At 41.0% G+C, this 21,606-nt stretch overlaps 1 long non-coding RNA gene across 1 annotated transcript; it reads right to left on the bottom strand.

The window, feature by feature from the left end:
- Nucleotides 1-19,917: 19,917 nt before the first annotated feature.
- Nucleotides 19,918-21,057, bottom strand: LOC122160969. The gene is made up of 3 exons (XR_006169007.1): nucleotides 20,982-21,057; nucleotides 20,306-20,383; nucleotides 19,918-20,096 (listed from the first exon to the last, which is right to left on the bottom strand). It is a non-coding gene; the product is annotated as an uncharacterized LOC122160969 (long non-coding RNA).
- Nucleotides 21,058-21,606: the final 549 nt, after the last annotated feature.

The following is a 21,606-nucleotide window of genomic DNA, read 5'->3' as shown; positions in this document are numbered from 1 at the left end:
TACAACATAGCAGTTCTTTTCATGGTACACACTGATTAAGGGTGGATCCACTGCTGCTTTGTCTAAGTGGGAGCATCACCATGCTCCTATCAAAGGCCATGCCCAAATTAACAATTCACTGTCCCAGCTGCTACCTAGGCAGTCAGCCTCTGCGTGTCATGTACTTGTTCAACTCAGGTTGCTTAAGGAAGATTTCATATTAGTGGAATTATCTTCTCAATGTTCTCAAGTGACATAAACATCTTTTTGATAAGGACAAAAACTAATAAGGCTTAAAAACTGATCCAGCGCTTTTGAAACAAGTTGCTTTTTTTGTTAAAATAAAAGTTTATTTTGCAAAGCAGTTCCCAGGACAGGCTAAAGGCCAATGTCTGCAATTCTAGATTTCTGCATACTGCATACTGTTCTCATCCCTGGACCTTTAGCAAGATTTTTAGCTCTTTCATGCCCCAGGTTCCTTGTCACTTTGCTGAGGATCATAAAAACAACTTGAAATTTTAATTAGCATTTTCATGCTATCTCATAAACCAAACTCACAGTCTTCTACCTCAATGAAAATGCCACTGAAGCATTTCAAGAATTAGTTTCCAGATGTCCTATTCTCCTGTACAGTCCCTGTGGTACATAAGAGGTCGAAACTATTGAGTTTGTTCATCCCTGAGATGAGGAGTCTAATGGGAATTGTTTGCAGACACCTCAACAGAATGTGCAGGAGGAATGTGAGGGCATTGAGCCAGACCTGGAAGTGTAAAGTAAAACAGAAAGAGGCAATGGACACAAGCTGAAAGATGGGAAATTCTAGTTACACGCAAACAAAATGCTGCAGGTTTAGAGTGTGTGAAAGCCCCATTAGAGGAGATAATCAGCCCTAGGCTGGATAAGGCCTTGAGTAATGGGATGCAGGTGGAATTGGAGACGCTTCAAGCAGCAGGTTAGACCTAGATGGCCTCCAAAGTTCCCTTTCAGTCTAAATTATTCTATGAATCAATGAAAATGATTCCCTCATGCTTAGATGAACATTCCAGTAACCAAAAGAGCAGAAAAAGGTAGCTTGTGCCAATACATCATTCCTCTCCTGTTCCCTTTTCCCTCCCTCTTCCCTGTATTTTTGCCAAATCCCAAACTCATAACTTTCTCTAGAAACACCCTGAGGGTAACTTCAACATTTTTTCTTTAACTATGATAATCCTTTACCTTTTACATAGCATAGTTCACTTTCTCATTTCATTTCATCAGGTAGTACTCTAAAGTTAAGAGGAATCCAGAATTTTTTTTTTTGCAAACAACTGTAGGCCCAAAGATGCTCTGATGATACCCGAATACACTACAAAATGCTTTTGTTTGAGCCACTGTGTGTTTTTATCCGTATTTATGCTCATTTCTGTTAAGAAGTCCAACTCACACACATTATTGTTACATGCATCATAACTGTTCATTGACAGTAGAGACATTTTAATTACCTTTTGAACCTGGTTAAACAATAACACAAATAATTATCGTGACTCACTTCCTTAAATGTAAGAGAAGACAGATTTGTTTATTTGATTTTCTAACAGTTTCACTACTTTCAAACGATGCATTTACATTAAATTACATTTCATACTCTTTTTCAAGAACTTTTATCTATTATATAACTTGTTTTATTTAGAGATCTCAAAACAGTTTACCCACAAAGATAAAAGCAAAAAAATGAACAAAAATCAAAGAGCTTACCAGTGGCACAATCTACAGTTCACTGTTAAAACAGAACCTCGAACATCCAATTCCCTGCTGCTCAGCCCACAACTCTTACACAAATATGTAACTTAACAGTCAGGAAATACTTCTGGATGCTCTTGTCAACCATAGAATCATAGAATGACCTGGGTTGAAAAGGACCTCAATGATTATCCAGTTCCAACCCCCTGCTATGTGCAGGGTCGCTAACTACCAGACCAGGCTGCCCAGAGCCATATCCAGCCTGGCCTTGACTGCCTCCAGGGATGGGGCATCCATGACCTCCTTGGGCAACCTGTTCCAGTGCCTCACCACCCTCTGAGTGAAAAACTTCCTCCTAGTATCTAACCTAAAGCTCCCCTGTCTGAGACCATTCTCCCTTATCCTATCACCATCCACCCTCGCAAACAGCCATTCCCCTCCTCTTCATACACTCCCTTCAAGTACTGGAAGGCAACAATGAGGTCTCCCTGGAGCCTTCTCTTCTCCAAGCTAAGCAAGCCCAGTTCCCTCAACCTTTCCTCATAGGAGAGGTGCTCCAGCCCTCTGATCATCTTAGAGCCCTCCTCTGGACTCATTCCACTAGCTCTGCATCTTTCTTGTACTGGGGGCCTTAGGCCTGGACGCAGTACTGCAGATGTAGAAGGGGAGTTGAATATGAGCAAGTTCTCTCAATTTGCAAGGGGTCACGCAGCTTTTCAAATTGCACTCTCAGAAAATGTTATTCCTAGAGCAGAGCAGCTTTGCTCATGGGCGTGCTCCTCAAAAATGTTTTACCATCCGTTCTTGTTTGCAGGTAGAATGTTTCCCACAGCTATCCCTGAGGAAGCATCCTTTCACAGCATGTCTATGCCACTCCAGTTGCTAAGGTCAACATTTGTTTTTTACAGTTCTAAAATGCACTACATGCTGAAAAATACAAAACATCTAGAAATACTGTAAACTAGTAGATAGTTCTCACTTATACAAACGGGAAAGAAACTCAGTGGAATTCAAATGATTGTGATAATCATCACCAGCAGCAAATGAAGACATTACTTGCACTGCTATTTTCAAAGCAGCGACACCAGTAATAGGGAAGAAAAAGAACTCAGAGTATTCCTAAAAGTTCACTAAATCTTTTTAATTCCAAAGCAAGATAAATTTCTCATGCATATTTACATCATGAGCCCTGCATACAGGAAAGGCACAGCTCTGCTTTCCATGGTCATCAATGTGCCTAGCAAATTTTTTTCTCCCCATTTGTGCCAGGTCATTGAAACAAGACAAAAAACATTGTAGGCAAACACCAGGGAATTTAACGGGGAGATTTCCTCTTCCCAGTTCCTGTGCTTCTTTGTTCTTGAAAGCTCAGTCTGCAGTCAGAGCTACTTTGCCTAAGGTTGGAGGATATTTGAATATTTTAGTTTTGTTTTATAGGAAGATGGGCTCTCAAGTCAGTGACACAATTTTACTACTTAAAAAAAAATATATATGTCACTTTTAATTGCTCCAGAGCTCTATTTAATGTCCCAGTAGTTCCCAATTATAAAGCTGGCCCACTGATACAGCAGATCAAGCTGAAACACACTGATGCTACAGTACATCCACTCTAGAGGAATGAACCAACCAGTCCTACGTTTAGTGAAAAAGAATGAAGGAAAGAATGTAGAGAAGGAATGAAAGGAGAGAGGAAAAAAAGGAGGGGAGGCTGTGAATAGAACTGGCCTTCTTGAGCACCAAGATGTTTCCGCCATCTTTCTCCATTTGGCCACTTTTCCTGGAAGTCCCAGATGAATGGTCATGGTGCACACTCACAGCAGCTGTCCAGAAAAAACGCAGCAACCCTGGTTTGTACAGGAAACATCCATCCTAATCAGAAATCCCCAAAGAGGAGAACTTGAGACATACCACAGCAGAAAGCAGATCTTTCAATTACATATGACAGCCTCTAGCTCTCCCCACTTAGAGTGGGTCTGCATCTACCTCCCAAGCCACAAAGGTGGAAGGGTTAACATTGAAAAACCTCACATAGACAACATGCTATGAATATTAACATAGATGCCAAACTGTCAGCTGATAGGGCAGAACCAGTGCAAGCGACCTCTCCACAGTGCTGCTGGTCCCCAGGCATAGCTTCCTGAGACAAGTTTAACACAACAGTGGAAGCATTCTTTTAACAACTTGCCTGCCTACCTCTCGGGAGGGTCCTCCTCTCACTACCTTCACACATTTAACTAAACTAGTTGCTCCTTCAAAGTCCTCAACATTTATTTTCTACTGCATTTCTCAAATTCACGCTCGCAGTGGTGCAGCAGCTAGGCAGAGTAGGCAGTAAAGCTGTTCTCACACACCAAGCACCTGTTGCTCACCAGCTGAACTGATCAAAATGGGAATAAAAAATTTCCATCCTTTTCTGCCCTGTGCACATCAGAAAAAATTCTGCAAGCTTTTTTCTTTCTACAAACTTCTTTCTTCTTGAACACTGATTAGATCAATATGTAAGAAACGGAGGACTAAACTCTGCTATGAGGGAGAGACAAAGCATTTCACCTGCTTGCAGGAAAGTAACTCAGACACTGGGCCCATCTCTGAGGAGCTCAGGAAAAGTAACACATATGGGGCTACAAGAGGTTTTCCAGTTGTAGGCAGACTTTAGGGTCTTACCCAAGCTTGTATTTTAATTTATTATTTTTCACATCTAGTGGTTATCTTCCGTCTGTGCAGAAGTGTGTGATGGGGGAAGCTCTCCGGGAAGGCAGTATGTTCCCATTCCCCAAGCTCCTTAGCATGGGCAAGTCTGTGGAAATTCTACAAAGGCGTTAGAGCTCTGCAAAACTTGTCTACATAGGTTTGAAAGAAACTTGTGCAGTTTGAAGAGGGGAGACAAGCATATCAGACCTAACAGAAGCTGACCATTTCACTTCATTTGAGAAACTTCTCCTTTATGGGCTCAAAGATAGAACGACAATCAGTCATCAAAATCTAGAATTTAATTTCTGCATTAAAAAGAAGAACACTATCTTATAGAAAGCTGCACTTAAACCACTGAGAGGAAGGCAGAGGGAACTCTGGCTGCTGTCACTCCAGTCTTCCTCATATTGTTATTAGAAAAATCCTGGAAGAAAACTGCAACTCCAGTGTGGTGTTTGAAAGCCAGCATTCCTTTATTCTCACAATATGTACTGGGTGACTTAGAGTTCAGGTTCTACATTTAAACAGTTAAGACAGACATACGAAATACACTGGCATACATATTCATTCACTGTTTTCTAAGAAATCATCAATATATGCTAGTGCCCCTCTGGGAACGTGCAGCTGGGGCTATGATGATCTACGACCACCTATTTCTTCTCCTTTATTTCATCTTCTTCTTCATCATGGTGCCAACTGTCCAACCCCCAGCTGTTCTTCCCCAGTTTGGAAAATTTCCATTGCTTGTATTGTGACTTCAGCGCCTCTGCAAAGCAGGATCATTCAGGAAAACAAGACTGTTACCATACCAAGGGAAAGCTAAACTGGAAAGTTTTAGAACTTAGCACACATAAATTCCTTCTAATATAATTGGTCCTTACACAAATATTTTGATCCCTACTGCTAAACCAGCCTGCATCAATATGAAAAAGTATTAACAGGAGGGAATGCTGCTGTCAAAACAGGGAAATAGGTCAGCCTCCAATCCTATTAGAGTCTGTTTCTTTTAGGAGCCAGCACTAAAACAAGGAAAGTCTCACCGCTTTTCCGCAACAATCCCCACACTCAGAGATGAACTTAACCAATTAAACAAGTAAGAAATGTCTTCCTGACCCCCACAAAGGGATGAAATTTGAAGCAGAAGAATATACCATTCCTTGTTTTTTCCTAGCTAATTGCAAAGTGAGCTCAGCAACTGTTTCCTGCCATGCAGAAAACAGTACATCGGCAGCTACTATGCCTGTGTATTAGTGTGATGCATGAAGATCTATTGTTTTCCATGTCAGTCTGCTTGTGTACATAAATATCAATGAAATGAAGCCCAAACAGGAACTGAACTCTCTCTGGGAACATGCCTTCATGGCATACCCAGGGAAACAGGCAATTAAATATTTAACAACTGCGCAAAAACTTCTGAAAAACAAACCCCACTGTCTTCTTTTGTGGCTATCTTTTGCGTAAACTCATGCAGGGAAACTAAACAAGGCTGTTTGTTTATGCTGTTCACGCAAGGGTTATAGTTGTTTTTGTTTTAAACTAGCTTGGTCTAAATAATAAGAACAAGCCAAACAGTTCTTGTCATTGAAGAATTTGCAATGGAAATTTGTCTTTGAATACCCAGGAAATTCTATGGTACAATTTACACTCCTTTAGCAAATATTTGGGAAACATACCAAACAACAGCATATTGTATTACATATAGTTGAAGAAACCTAATCTATAACAACAGGCAGTACGTACTGAGGAAAACCATATTTGTTCTGCTGTACAAACAGACATTAAAATGTCATTTTAAAGACAGGTTATTTTTTTTGTAATTTGCATTGGATATTAGTTGGCACCCCAAAATGACCAGATTTTACACACTCTGCAGACCAGCTAAGCCAAAGTCCCCCACTCTGCTGGCATATCTGTGCTTCAAATAGAGGTACAACTGTGGCACACATGGACACACCTGACCTAGTTTTAGGCAGTTGCTTGTGCTAACATTACCCAGGTCTGTCCAGTACACTAGGTCTCTTTTCAAATATGAAATTGCTGTATTATACTCATAGGTTATGATACTTTAGAAGAAATACCGCTTCTTATACATCAAACAGAAAAGGGAAAAAAAAAAAAAGAGCTTTCTAGCAATTCAAAGCTATTTATCAAAAGGGGAAATGGTTTTTGTGGTGGTTGTTTATTTCTGAAAGGATTATCAAAATGATTAAGTGTCAAGGCAACAGCTGTACAGAACGGCCACTTGCTGGATGCAAGGCCCTCCCAGAATACCTGGGAGAAGCCACTCCTCAAAAATCTTCTTCAACTCTTGCTGTGACTGAAAATTTTCTACAACAGCAGAGTGCCGTCTGCATAACAGGATCATGTTGCAGCATCCATCTGATAGGATAGAGAAAAGGATAACCTCACCAATCTTATATTTTAAAATTCATGCAAGTGGGAATGGTGTTCACACCATGGCTGAAATGAAGGGCACAAGTGAGTGGAGGGGCTGGCTGCTTCCTCACTGAAGTGACTAACACACACCTATAGACAGTTACAAAGCTGCTCATTGCCTTACATCTCCCTCCTGCCCAAAGCCATCTGCTCCTTCTGGAGCTGAGTTTTCACCTAATCATACAAGACAGCTGCCAAAGGAAAGCATATGAACCACAAAAACCTGAGCTGAGGCTTTGCCGTTTTTTCTGTTCTCATTTATTGCTTGAAAGTTCAGAGTAATGCTTATAAAAAAAAATTAATCAATTTTACAAGTGGATGAAAATGCCCAGAACAAGGAATTTATAATGCTTTGAAAAGAAAGCCGAGATGATGAGAAAGAGAAGCAGAGAATGGAGCAGCCAAGCAGTTATAAGGGGCAATTCTGTGACCTTTTCTATCACTTCTGCAGAGTTAAGATTAATGTTTAGATTTCTTAAAGAAAAAGGAGACGGGATTGAAGGAAAAACATGGAGAAGATACAAAATAAAATTCAGGAAGAACAAAGAAAGGACAGGGGGTCCCTGCAAAACAAGAAAAAGAAAAAGTGGAGAAGAGTTTTATTTACAAGGATCTGGTTAAACAAACTTCTCTTGCAGGTATATAGCAGGAGATGCTAGTTTAGCAGCTGCCTGTAAATATTGCTTGCTGGGCGGAACAAAAAGTGATAGAATTTACAGGATACAAAGATCTAGTTGAGCAAAACAACAAACTTTAAACCCAGATTACAAAGTGTATATAAACAAAGGAAATGAAGGGGAGAGGGCGGGGTGACTGATAGGCAAATTGAGAAGAACATGAACCTCAAGGACCTCAGCAATAGGGAAAAGGGGAAGGGCTCACTAATGTTCAGGACACAGGGATAAAACTGGGGCTGTGTCCTCCAGAACTTTGAGAGGCTCACTGGACTCTTTTTATTCAAGCAAAGAAAGCTGAAGTTTCTCCACTGCCTTTTTTGGCAGAAAGATGATTGACAAAGCTTACAGGAGCAGAAATTTTCCCAGCAGGATCTATCCAAGCAGCAGTAAGGATTACACCTGTCCCATATTTGACTACAGTTCATGTCTAGCAGGAGAGCAAAACAGCAAAGATCCTTGGGCAAAAAAAGACAAGTGAATCAAGAGGGAAAAAGAAAAGAGTTCAGAAAATATCACAGACTGGGGAGAGCACTCAAGTCACTCGAGGTGAGTCACCTACTGAGACTTCACACATACCAGGACCAGCAGGCAGCACTGCCTGGGGACACAGTCGTGAGATGGGTCAACCAGTCCAAAGACAAAGCAGAGTCCATCTGGAAGGTTTAATGATTTTTCCAGCCAACTGCTTCAAGGCTCTCAGTACAAACTTACCTGAAAACTGAAGCATAAAGGCTCTTCAGAATTTAACAGCTGATTCTGTCTCAAGTGTGTAGGCTGACAAAGCAATTTCTACTAGCTGAGCTACTTTGAGTTGTAAATAAAAAATGCAGGCTTCTCAAAATTTCATTGTAGAAGGAATCCTGTCAGCTTTGTGGGATAAAGCATTTGTAGTTGTATATAAAAATAATGCAGCGGTGCCACAATGTTGATTTCTCTGGTTTACTCTTTGAAAAGCAAAGAAACAGTGCCCTCTATTTAGGACAATAGGAAGAGTACACCTCCTCTCTTTCTTCCAGCATTATACCACAAGCATTTTACATACTTGATCACACCCTAGTCATTCAGTGAAATGGAAACATTTGTCTATTTTATTTAAACTTACTTTCTGATTAAGAAATCTGTCAAAAAACATGTCATGCACCCTGCTGTCCATATGAAAGGTGAAAGGGTGTATTTACATCAGTGGCATGAGAAGGAAGGCTGTGGAGCCATATGTTCATTTACTGTTTTTTGGTTTTTGGTTTTTTTTTAAATATTCTTGTTCCCTTTCACCAGAAAAGCGCTGGGGGAGTAAAAGAATTTTGTTTAACTGGGTTAATGTAAGATTGTATTGATGTATCTCATTGGGTCAGTGTGGTGTTGTGTGTAGATGCTTGGTGAACATCCTTGATCTTATAGCACAACATATAGCAAGAATTACAAAACTATTTTATACAGCCTAAATGTAGTTATCTATTTTGATCTGTATTTCCATGCAATCTTCTTCCTTCAGAATGCTTTTGATGAGCTACTGGTCAGAATATGCTGAGGTTTTACAGCTCAGCTGGACTGTGCCATACATCTCATGAATATAAGCCTTATTCATGAGCACTAAAAGCATGAAGTGACAATGCTCAGTTTTCTGTTGAGGATGGATGAGACCAGGCTCTTCTTGGTAGTGTGTAACAAATATGACAATGGCCTAAAACCTGTACGTAGGAAGTTCCATACTAACATGTGAAAGAACTTTATGGTAAGGGTGACAGAGCACTGGAACAGGTTGCCCAGATTGATTATGGGGTCTCCTTCTATGGAAATACTCAAGTCCCGTCTGGACACCGAACCTGTGCGACCTACTGTAGGGTACTTACTTTAGCAGGGGGTTTGGACTCAATCTCTTGACATCCCTTCCAAACCCTGTGATTCTGTGATTCTGTGAAATAAGAGAAGTGGAGCCTTTCCCATTCCTGCCCTTGAGAAATTTGCTTCAGCATTAGAAGGAGATAAACTCTGTTTATATTCCTGGAAAGATCATGAGATTATTAAGATGATGTCTGGACAGTGCTTTGAACATTTAGAAATGCTGCATTATGCTAAGCATTGGAATGAATAATGTCCCTTCCTTTTTAATACCCTCATTTCCAAGTACATACGGGCAGCCAAAACACAGAGTTGAGTATGCCAGAAATTCTGGTGTAAATCCCTGGTATCACACATCAGTGTGTTCTTTCATGTGAAATTAAAACCTCCTATTTGAGTATTAGTGGAAACAAAAGATGGGCACTTGAATAGTCAAAGGGAAAACAAAAAGGGAAGAGAGGTGAATGGAACAAATTGGACTGAGTTAACCTGTCTGTTCAACTCTAACCAAAGGGCAGCTGAAGAAAAACACTTTTTTTGCACAGCTGCTATTGATGTTAGTCATAAAATATCACATGAGACTTAGCAGGAGGTCCTGACCAATTGCACACTCATTTAGATGCCCATAATTCAACTCATGCAATTTGCTACATAATGTCTTTCTCTTGAAAGTCCAGTGTTAAGGGTTCAGTCTTGACTCAATATAGCTCTTTTGGTGGGACCTTGGAGAAATCCATGTTTTCTGCACCCCATATACATAAACCCAGATACTATAATTAATAATTTAACTTAAACCCTAATTTAATAATAATTAAAATGAGTTTTGCTAAGCTTAAGTCTGTTTTTTTATGGCGAAGCAGCTTAGAATTTCACACTAAAAGCTATTATAAGACATTATGTCCATATTCACTTAAAATTTAATAGCACTTAAAAAGAGAGAATATCCACTCAAAACATGAATTTAATAACAACATTATTTCTTAAATAGCAATATTAAAACAGAATACATATTCCCACAAGTCCCAGGAAAGCACTAAACGGCAGCTCAGTTTGTCAGAATGGAAAGAACCACAAAGCCTCAGAAGCCCTGGAGAGCAAACCAGACAAAAGCAGGAAAGGCACAATGATTGAGATGTGCTGCATGGGTACAGGAGACCTGCTGGTGCCACAAAGGACACAGGATCCGAGCACAGTTCACCTGGCCCCGGTCTGCTCTTATAACATTGAATCTGCTTGAATACCTCAAGGACTTTTCTTCCTTTTCTATGAAGGTTATGCAAGACAAAGAAATTCCAATTGCTGCTGCCCGTGCTTGGGAGGGGGAATCTTCTGGGCAAACAGTGGATGGTGTTGGCAGGCCTTCACCAGAGCTGTGATGGATTGCTGTGCTTGTCTGCGACACCAGCTGGGTTCTCAGAATGAGAATGACATGTCCTAGCCACATCTTGGTATCCTTCTGCCAGCTCAGCTTCTTGTGACTAAAGGTAGAAAAGATGTGAATGCAGCCAGGACAAAGAGCAGTGTGGCTGTGTGCTGGGGAGGGCGTGAGAGGGTTATTTTCCGCGTTTGAAGAAAATAATCCAAGGGGATTTAAAATTTTTCATTACTTTTCTTCTCTTCACAAAGTCCATAATAAAAACAAACCATATTAAGCATAAATGAGCCTACCAGAACTCATGAATAACTTGCATTCTTCCACTGGAGCTTGGCCAGTTACCCTTGGAAAGAATTCCTGTTTACTTTGCATTGAATGTGAGAGACGCGCAATCTTCCAGAGGCTGTTACGACAGTAAAAACACAGCCAGAGGCAGTCACAAATCACAGAGAAAGTTAATTTGTTAATTTCAAGGACAAAGATTAAAATAATATATATTCTTTAAAAAGTTATTTTCTTTATCTCATAGAAGATGAGTTTACATGAAAGCTGCTCTGCAGATACTTCAGCCATTAGCTTGTTTTTCAAAGCCAATTAGATTTACAAAGAAAACTGGTTCCTCTACCAAAAGCATTGTTCTCTGTTGGACTGAGATGACTGTCTCATTGCACCTACATCTTTCTGCCAAAAAGCCTCAGTCAGGCTGCACAGGGAATTCAGATGCCAAAGTCCTTGCTCAAGGCATTCCCAAAATCTGCAAAATTTGGAGGATGATCAGACGTGCTTCCCGTTCCTGCTGTTTAGCAGTTCAGTCCTAGAGTTACTGCTACATAAGTTACATACTGAACTGGTAGGCCCCCTAATGCTAGAAATTACAGAAAACATATATTTTCAGTACCCATGAGCCTGCATTTTGAGGCTTGATTAAGGAAACTAGCTTATGTGAGAGGAAAGTAAGTGTGACATACAGCCCTTACAGTGCACATATTTGTATTTTTATTACTTCCTGATGGCTTTGTATACAATATTTGTATTCCCCCTTTCTTGGTAAAGCTGAATGTAAACCAAGACTCAAAGAGAAATGCACTCTCATTTTCATTTGCACTTTTACCTTTTCGTGCAACTTGTCTTTTCCCACAAACTAACCAAGGGCTTATGATCCGCAGATGTTTGCTGTCTCAAATTAGTCACATGCACACCAGCTGTCACAACTTTTCTGTCTGATATTTTTTCCTATGTCTACCTCATTTCTTTAAAGCATGTTCTCCAGTCTTTGTTGTTTTGCTTTATACTCAAGGCCAGGAACATGTCTAAGGCCTTTCCTGAACCAGAATCCAAAAACTGGTGACCTGATAACCCCCTAACAGTAGTAAAAACAGGAGAAAAATACCGCCTCAAAGAGACACGTGAGTGTGTCCAGCCTCATCAGAAAACAGAGATACCAAGAGTCATATGTAAAAGGTTGCTGACTCAAAATTGCAGACCCAAGGGACTCGAATTGTTTAAACAAGGTTCAAATAAACATCCAGACCTTCTGATGATTATCCAGACCTCTCTGAGAATCCACAAGTGTTGAGGTTCACTCTCCAGCACTCCCCTGAGTACATCCTGGAAGCAGCTTGAAGAGAGCAGCGATAAGGCATAGCCTTCCCAAAGCCAAATACAAAAGTATTAAATAGATCACGTTGGTAGGAAGTTATGAAACAGGTTATATTGTTGATATTGCCAAGAGACTCGGGAGAAATAATCTGAGTTTATAAATTTCTTCAGAAGGACTATCGGTAATTATCCAGTCTCAGAAAACACAGGATCCAAGAAACAAGGACTAGAAAGACAACACTTTGAGCACCGGTGTGTAACATTCTTTCTCTTAGCAAGTGGGGAAAACTTGCCTGTAAAAATCCCCAGTCCTTTCACCCTAAAAGGAAGCAGTCAATGGCTCTACACCTGGTGAAGCAGGTAACAGCACAGAAGCTGGGAATAGGTGCTGCTAGTGAGTCAATCAAATTAGGACAGAAGTGACTCTTATTAAAGTGGATCTATTTATCAAGAGCTTCTGTAAACAAGGACATTCAAGAAGTTAACTTTTAAAGCAGAGTAAATAAACATCTCTAAAGACTAGAAGTCTGGTAACTTTAGCTTTGGAAATGAATATCAAATTAAGGCCTCTTTAATTCTGAGTATGACTAATCACCCAGAAGATTGTTTGACTAATCCACATTACATTCATGTTTTAGGTAATTCAGATTACTGCTTAAATGTTCTTGAAAAAGTGAGTCGTAAATCTCATTAATATTAATTGGCCAAAGGAAGGGTGGCCTTTCATTTCACTCATTTTTCTCCATTTCTCCTATCTTAGCCCTGAAGACTGTTCAAATTTAATGTGTTAAAGCTCAAATTAACATTTTCAGGCTATAATGGGCAAAATGCTGTAGTTCTTTGTAAAGTTAAAAAGAATACAAAGGGAAGGTATTTTCAGACCTAGTTACCACTCGCATCTTATTGAAGGACCTCTGTAGAAAGCCTGAACATACATGAGTTAAGGATACAGACAAGTGGATCAATTCTGATCTGTAATGAGAGGGTGAAGGAAAATTCCCCATTTTTTGCTTCCTTATTGCTAAAAAAGTCTGAATTTCCATTCAGTCTTCAACCACTGAGAGCAGGTTTTTTTGTTTGTACATTTGTCTGTTTTTCACCTTTTCCAGGGCAAATGTCTAGATACTCACACAAACACAAGTCTTCCGCTTGAGTCTTCCTCATGTTAGCTATCTTAGCAAGGGATTCCTATGCTGTCTCCCTTCTCTTCCAGCCTTCACTTCCAGCTTACAAGCAGTAGCGCACATAAACCTCATATAGTACTGTCAAACTGTAGATACATGAGATATACACATCCACTTATTTCCCAATTATTTCATGCACCTCAGATAAAGCTTTTTGCAGGGTCTGATGCATAGACTCAGATGCTATTGTTTATCCAAATTGTTTACTACAAGTTCTCACATCACTTACATACATTCACAAGTTTTCTTTCTTAAAAATTTTTTTCATTTTTTTTAGCTTTCCATCCGCCCTTTCAACTTTCCCACCCACCTTTCCATGCCAACCGACTATTCTACAAACACTTCTTAACCGTTCATGCAGGCACTTATCCAGTCAGAGCCATGAGCCATTCCCTCTTCTTCCAGGGGTGTCCTTGGTTCTCATGCTGTTTATCTTGCTCCGCAACTGCTGCTCTGAACAGTTGGGGGTTTTTTTTGTATTCCCACAGCTTTTTGCATTTGCCAGGTAGTGTTTAGAGGCCCAGACTGTCAAACCTGGACTAAAATTGTTCAACTCTGGAGCACCTCTTGATAGCTAACACTTAATGATCTAAAGGCAATCTGCAGCTCTGTCTTATCAAAACCTCAAGGACAGCGTGTCTCACCAAACCTTTTTCTATTTTTCCCAAATTGCAGTAATTAGTGTCCTAGGAAATATTGACTCTACCTTCACACCTTGCTTGTTTGTCCTTGCAGGTGTGACAGCACTGTGGCTAAATCGTGAACACAGTCAGCTTGCAGCAAAAAGGCTCACAGTCCTGCTGTGCTTTCTCTCCCATGCTGGATTCTCATAGTGTCATTCAAAACATGCAAACTATCCATCACAAAGCATTACCTCTCATATCTCCCAGATCAGTGACCACCCTTAAGCAATCCTAATTACTAATTATGCCCCTTCTAGCATCTCTTTAGAAAAAAAAACCTCAGCATTTATACTTCTTATAAGTCAGGATTTTATCTACCAATACTTCCGGATTGAACATTGCTCTCAAAGGTGACTGAGAGAAACAGCATGCTATTTATAGAAAAACACTTACAGGGTTGTAACAGGCTCTCATGCAAAGCCATTGCTTTACTTTCTTGTTTGCTATCCCTATGGAACTATCAAGCCCTGCTTTAAATTATTAACTCACATCTATTCATATGCAGCAATGACTTTCAAGACACCACAGGCTGGCTGCTAGCAGCAAAATGCTTTAAGGACGGACATTTACTACCATTTGAAATATTTTTACTTCAAAGGAAAGGATTAATGAAGATTATGGAAATGATCCCCATATTGCATTTCCACAGATCTGTTTTTCCCCTAGATGCTACATAGTGAGTTCTTAAATTGCAGTACATTAGCCTTACTGCAGAAAAGACTTTTTTTAGAGCAATGCAGAGTGGACAATACCATCTTTCAGATCTACATACTGCTTCCAACATAAAATCTTCCTTGAAGTGCCAATCCAACAGCCTCGGCATTCAGAACTACTGACCTGGACTACTGCAGCACCACTTGAGGTAATACAAGTCCCCCCAGTCTTTCCCCATACTCAACAAAAGTATATCAATTCCAAACATGATGTTCATCTACTGGGACTTCATTTGCACTAGCTGAAGAGAATATTTCCTTACAATGACTGTACTCACTTCTGTCCTCCCTCTTGAGCTGAAGATCTAGCACAGATCCATCCACTTCATCTAACCACAGAGATGGTAGAAAATAAACACAGAGAAAATAAAATCAGTATACTATGATAATTCACCTAAATACATAAAAGAAAGACAATTTGTCTTGTCAGCAACAAAAACCTCAACAACATGCAAATGTCTCTTATTTGAGTCCCTAAGAGTATCTCAAAGTTTCATACCATGCCCTCTACGTTGATTCTACCTACTTTATCTAAATAAAGTAACTTCACTTTTTCTATATTGAAAAACTTTTGTTTAGAGACATGAAGAAGGCATCAAATCCCAATTTTTCCAGAGTCTTGACATGCTTGAATAACAGAATCATAGAACGGCTTGGGTTGGAAGGGACCTCAAGGATCATCATGATCCAACCCCCGTGCTACACGCAGGGCCACCAACCTCCACACTTCATACCACTCCAGGCTGCCCAAGGCCCCATCCAACCTGGCCTTGAACACCTCCAAGGATGGACGGGGCATCCACAGCCTTTCTGGGCAGCTGTTCCAGCACCTCACTTCTCTCTCTTTAAAGAACTTCCCCCTGACATCCAACCTAAATCTTCCCTCCCTCAACTTAAAACCATTTCCCCTTGTCCTGCTGTTATCCACCCTTTCAAAGAGTTGACTCCCCTCCTGTTTGTAGGCTCCCTTTATGGAATGAAGGCTGCAATGAGGTCACCCCACAGCCTTCTTTTCTCTAGGCTGAACGAGCCCAGCTCCCTCAGCCTGTTTCTGTAGGGGAGGTGCTGCAGCCCCCTGATCATCCTTGTTGCTCCTCTGGACCCTCTCCAACAGCTCCCTGTCTTTCTTGTACTGGGGGCTCCAGACCTGGACACAGTACTGCAGGCGGGGCCTCACAAGAGCAGAACAGAGAGGCACAATCACCTCCTTGTGCCTGCTGGCCACCCCTCTTCTGATGGAGCCCAGGATATCATTGGCTTTCTGAGCTGCAAGAGCACACTGCTGGCTCATGTTAGCTTTTCATCCCTCAGGACCCCCAGGTCCTTCTCCACAGGGCTGCTCTCAAGGACTGCTCCTTCTAGTCTGTATGGATGCCTGGGATTCCTCTGGCCCAAGTGCAAAACCTTGCACTTTGCTGTGTTGAACCTCATTAGATTCTCTGAGGCCCACCTTTCAAATCTGTTGAGAGTAGTCTAATAATGGCACAAGTTACCTGGAAAGGTTGCAGAGTCTCCATACTTGAAGATATTCAAAAACTGTCTGAGCCTTCTCTAAGCTGGCCTTGCTTTGACCAGATGACTTCCAGCTGTCATAGGATATTTCACATTGGAAAGGATCTCAGAGTACCTCTGGTTTCAAGCCTCTATTCAAAGCAGGATCAGCTCTGAAATCAGACCAGGCTGGTGTATATGGTTAAGTCTTGGAAATGTCGAACAGTGGAGACTGCACAATCTCCCAGGTTTGATTGTCCTAATGGTGAAAAAGTTACTTCTCATATCCAGTCTGAAGTTCTTATATTTTAACTTACATCCTTCTCACCCTTCATTACAGGAAAGAGCTCCATCTTCTCCATCGTCTCAATAATGTCTGCATAAGTACACTGAGGTTGCTGTGACGTCCTCCAAAAGCTGTAGCTTCAACAGGCTGAAAAATGTCCGTTTCCTAAGCCTCTCCTCATTCAGCAAGTGCACCAGCCCTGAGTCTTTCACTGAAATCACTTCAGTATTTAGGCTTCATTTTAACAGGATCCCAAAACTGGACACAGTACTTGGATGTGATCTAAAAAGTGCTAAGCAGAAGCAGACAATCTGTATTTTAATTTCCTGGCCCTTGCCCTGTTCATGTTGCCCAGGATGCTGCTGTCAGGGCACAGTGGGCTCACTTCCACTCATATTACTGGCAAGGGACTTTCCTGGAGGGCTGCCCCTCAGCCACGTAGGCCCAGTCAGGGCCACAGCAGCGGCCTTCCCAGGGGCAGGGCTTCAATTCCCTAAGCTCCATTTCTTCCCACCCCTCCACCTATTTAAGTCACTCTGAATGGCAGACCTGCTCTCAGGATGTCACCTGATTCTGCTAGTTTGATCTCACTTGAAAACCTGCTTTCTTCTCAGCATCGATCTTGAAATTACAGAATCAAAGAATCCTCGGAGTTCAAAGGAACCATTAAGTGTCATCCAGTCCAACTCCTCTGCAATGAGCAGGGACATTCACAGCTTGATCAGGTGCTCAGAGCCTGGTCCAATCTGGTCTTGAAAGTCTCCAAAGACAGAGACTCCAGCATCCACTCTGGGCAACCCGTTCAAGTTCTTGACCACCCTCACCATGAAAGACTTTTTCCTTCTATCCAACCTCAATCTCCCATCCTTTAGTCTGAAACCATTTCTCCTTGTCCTGTCACAACAGACTCTGCTGAAGAATCTGTCCCCTTCTTGTAGCCCCCCATTAGATACTGAAAGGCCACTAGGATAAAGATGGCCCAAGTACAGACACCTGCAGAGCTCCACCGGGTAGGTGGAATCTCTAAGTAGAGAACCAACTTCTGACCACGTCACTCTGAGCCTGATCCTCCAGCTAGTTTCTTTAAATGGATGGAGAGCCAAATGGATACTGAATACTCCTCTGTGTTCCAAAGAGCAATTCATTTTCCCATGAAAAACTGCAGGACAAAATCTCAGAAGACGGTGCTTTTTGACCTTTAAATTAGTATTTGGTGGATTAACCTAAAATATTTGTATATTGCTGGATCACCCTAAAAGCATGTTAAACATTAGGTTAGAAAACAACCGTGTGAATACCTAGTCAAACAACATCTGGAGCTATACCTTGATTTGTAGGAACAAAAACAACAGAGATTCAAAGAAAACTCCTACACCCACAGATGATCCCTCTCTTTTACTAGAAGAACCATGTGAGAGTATGCAAAAAATGTGCACACAAACAATTTACACGTGCAAATTCAGCCCCGTCGAAGAGCTAGCTTACTTTTCAGTAGCAGAGCTCTTGTTCAATACATGACTGGATCACTGTGAGGCTTGGAGCCACACTTAACAGATTTGCATCCATTCCTGCTGGAGTTCTTTGTGCTTTAGGCCCTTTACCTAGCTGGAACCCTTTCTCTTTCCACCCCTGTTCACACTCATCAAGCATAAATAACAGATTTAATTACTTAAAGGAAAAAAGAAAAAAAAAAGCTGTGATTTACTGTAGTAGGATAAAAATATAGACAAAAAACATACTCTCACAATGTCAGGATGCAGGAGATCTGCTAAAGTAATACAAGGAACATTTCTTTAATGGTGGAAAGTTTTCCCATGCCACATTAAATTGGGCTGTTTGGCAATGCTAATGCTTACTTTCCACATCACGATCATCATTCTTTCCTTTCTGTGGGAGACAAAATCTTGTTTTTGCATAACTAACAGAATGAAATGCTGTTTTTGCATAAGTAATAAAATCTTGTAGCAAAGGGACATACTTCAGAACTCATGATACAAGATAACTTTTTGTCTGTGGCTAAAGAATAGGGATAGCACTAGGCTGTGAAAGAATGTTCTATTCAGAGCTTCTGGGAGAGTCTGGCTGCACTTACGAACTCTCCTCCCTTGGAGAGATTGACAGGGGAGCGAGCAGCAAAACCTAACGTCTTTAAGACATGCATATTCACTCAGAACTGCACAAGAAAAACTTATCCAGCAGATATACAGCAGGACATGCTGGAGTGGCAAATATTTTGTGGATTCTGCTTACTTGGAGAGACAGAGACAGACTTTTGTTAACTACCTGCTTACCTGACAAAGAGATGTGTGAATGGTATGTGAATTGGAAGAATGTGAACCTGAGCACTAGTGAGAACCAGGGGAGGGGCTCAGTGTCAGGAACTAGGAAATACAAGATCCAGTTTTCCTTGCAGCATGTGCTTATGCTTGCAGAACACCCACCATTGCAATCATGAAATAAAATACTGGTCAGTGAGGCCCTTGCCTGAGCCTAAGTTATCGGCTTGCAAGTGTTTCTCATACTTCGGTTAATTTTTTTTCATACTGTGCCTCTTGCAAGGGCCAGTTTTATTCCCATCAAGAGCCAGATCGTACTCTACACAGACACGTCCTCCCTTGACAGCCCAGCAACAATGTGTAAAGGAACAAGTGAGAACACAGCAAACACGCTGCTTAGTCAGCTGCTGCTTTATTTGACGAAATGCTCTGCCTGTGCCTAAAGATTCAGAGGGAAACCTGGATGGAATTTTTCCAATCAGAGTGAAGCTACTGAGGCTCATAATACTCACCTGAATTCAAAGATTTCCGTTATTAACATCAGAGGGGAAAAGATAACTTTGCGAAAGCAGATATTTAGTTATTAAACATCAAGGACTTTTCCACATAAACTGCATTTTACATTTTTATATTATACAACAGAAGTGATACTGTTGTCAGAATGGCTAATCTTGTCTTTTAGGAGCATTTTGAAAACTACCATATCTATCTAGCCTGCTAGAAGGGAGATTAGCCCTATCCTTAGCCAAGCAAGCATGTGTGACTGGGAGAGGTGGGGTCGTGATGACAAGACAACTGTAGACCTCTCTCCAAACGCACAGACATGGTTTACACAAAGGTACATAAACAACGTACCTTTTTTCCATTGACTTTGGTGGAAATATCCCCCATGTATCCAGTGTTGTAATAAAAAGTAATGCCTGCTTCTTAATACTATATTGGTGTTAAGGAGTTTTATTTGGGCTGAAGTTTGTCTGGCAACAATATGGCATTCTGTGGGTGAGCAAAATCTGCACACTTCTTAGGTCTACATTTTCACTTGTTCCTTGTTTTGACACTTCCTTCAGCATACAGCAGGGTGGCATCCAATTCAAAACCCAATTCAAAGTCCTCCATGCCTTCTTCAGCACACCACTGGTCACTACATACTGTAGGAAATAGACATCATCAATTTCCTTCCACCCACACTAAGAGAAAAATAGTTTTAAAGAGCACTTCTCCAATGCTTTTTAACTCTATTCCTTTCCAATGAGCTCTCAGTACATCAGTCAACATTTCTTGGGCCTCTATTTAACCAAATCTGTTAAAGCAGAACAAAGGTTCATGGCTGATTGTTAGATGTAACATGTAGACTTACAGGAAAAGTTGCTGTGGTCTGTAGCACATGAAAGTCAGACACTTCTACTACTCAAGAGCACATTTGCTGTCCTGCAGCCTTCAGAACAGAAGGAAAGAAGAAAAATACTAGGTCAGGTCAGAAAGAGAAGAACAAAGGCAATGAATGCAAGAGGAAAAGACAACAAAGTTATATAGAGAATATACGTCTAAAACTAGATCTCTCTGCCTCCAGCAGGGGCTTTTGTAAATCACATCAAGACCTTTTTTTGTCTTAGCTGAATTTACAGGATCCAAGAGTGAAGTCTTTGGGGATAAGGCAACACTGCCCATAAGTAACTGAGTAAAAAACAAAACAAAACAGATTTCAAGGCTTTGCTTATTCAACAAGTAATGAAATCTCTCTTCTTCACTATTCCAACACAACTGAAATAAAACATGTGGAAAATATCATTAAGAGCTAACATTAAAGATATTAGAGAAACTAGGTGTCTTGCTCTGATTCATAGGAGGGAGAGGAGGTTCTTTGATACATGTATACCCAACGTGAGATTAAGAAACAATGGTTCAAATGTTGGTCTGATCAGTTTATTACAAATCCTAGTTGTTCAGGGAGATGGGGAATAGAAGAAGGGCGATAGAAAAGATAGGAAATAGAAGCAAGGAGTTTTTATAGGAAGCAAGAGGGAGATAGTCACCACCATGGGTCCAGCGTGGATCGCAGTTCAGTCATTGATCTTCAGTAGTGGTGGGCCGTTGGGTGTTGTTGTTCAGTTGACAGTGATGTCTTTTCAATGACAGTACAAACTTATTTATAAGTCCAAAGTAGCTGAGTCAGCTCTCCTTGGAGCAGCAGCTCCTGGCTCTGGGATCTCAGCAGAAACTCCTTTGTTTCCATCTTCCCGACCTTGCTAGCAGATAAGTGGGAGCAGGGATGTCCATCTGCATCCTGTTTTTCACAGGAAACGATGGTATCATTCCCCAGTTTTCCCATACCAAACTGGAGCTATTTAGTAACAGGCCAGATCTTCCACCAGTAAACACTCCTGAGCACTCTTTTCCAGAGGCAAGCAGCTTTGAAGGAAGGTACTTTCAAATGTCCACAGAGTGATGTCGACTATCACACAGTAGCACCCATCACTTACCTCCTCAATATATCAATCGGAGTCTTATCACAAGAAATACGTCAGGAAGCAGGCTTTGAGCCAGAAAACAAAGCAGGGTTCTCACACTAGTTTATGCTGATCTAGCTCTCACTTAGTATTTTAGAAATGATGGAATAGGAACGTGCAAACTTCCAAGTTGGAAAGCCGGCATCTGGAA

This window comes from Centrocercus urophasianus, unplaced genomic scaffold, assembly GCF_019232065.1.
Source record: "Centrocercus urophasianus isolate 14NV4802_14NV808 unplaced genomic scaffold, USGS_Curo_1.0 seq_18, whole genome shotgun sequence".
NCBI classification, from domain to species: Eukaryota; Metazoa; Chordata; class Aves; order Galliformes; family Phasianidae; genus Centrocercus; species Centrocercus urophasianus.
The sequence above is the reverse complement of the archived record's forward strand: the minus strand, read 5'-3'. Positions and strand labels throughout refer to the sequence as shown.